Genomic DNA, 1,007 nt, shown 5'->3' on the forward strand with positions numbered 1-1,007 from the left:
TATAATCATCTTACGAGTGCTTCGTCTTTTCTCCTTGAAGACTATAAGTGGACAGTTCAGCACTGATTACACAAACATGGTCCGCTGTTGTCACCATCAGACAACCCACCCTTACAGATGCCATGCTGCCATTAATGGAGTGTATGTAGGCAGGAAGTGAATCCGCAGAACTGAGATGTAATACAAAATGAAAAAAAGGTGAAAATAAAATGTTATGAAAGAAAAGAAAAGGCAATTGTTGATGACACGCAGAGAAAGCTAAATGTCATCCAGTTATGGTTTAGATCTCCTATTACCAGGGCTGCTGGATAAACATTTCTCAGCATCGAGATATCATTCCAATGTATCGCGGACACGTAGCTTTCTGATCAGCCCTTCTGAGAAGTGGGAGGATTAGCGCAAAGCTGCAATTGTCCTCCCCGCCACCCAGCCCAATCAATACCTGTGAAGGGGCAATCAGGCTGATTCAAGGCTTGATCTGATGTTACCCGGTCCTGATGCAAACACTCCACCATCCGGAGCACGATGGGCTGATTCATAACTTACCAGCCGGCTCACATTTTTTTTTTCTATTTCTGAACATTTTTCAATTTGCAATTTTTTTTGTTACAATAAAGACCCTTGTTGCTCCACTCTCGAGAGAGTTGGTCTTTGTTGACCAATTAAAAGATGAATGCGGGCAATTAATCTTGTGATTTCCATTTACTGTCGCGCTGTTCCCGTAATAAAAATTAAAAATGTTTTTTTTGCCTTTAAACACACCAGGGTCTGAAAATAAAATAAATATTGAAGGTTATCAAAAGACTTGTTAGAAAAGCGACATCAAAGGCTCGGTTTTTTTTTTCCTTTTGAAGATTCTAATGTTAATATATTTTCATATTTACAAAGCTAGTGTCTCCATTGATATCAAAGTGAGCGTCTCAAAACAATATGGATGAACAATGAAAAAGATCTTTTCTACAAAGGACGCGGAGAAGGCTGCTGAGACAGCTACACACTAATTACGA

Source organism: Nanorana parkeri, unplaced genomic scaffold (assembly GCF_000935625.1).
Source record: "Nanorana parkeri isolate BGI_ZX_2015 unplaced genomic scaffold, ASM93562v1 scaffold1243, whole genome shotgun sequence".
NCBI lineage: Eukaryota > Metazoa > Chordata > Amphibia > Anura > Dicroglossidae > Nanorana > Nanorana parkeri.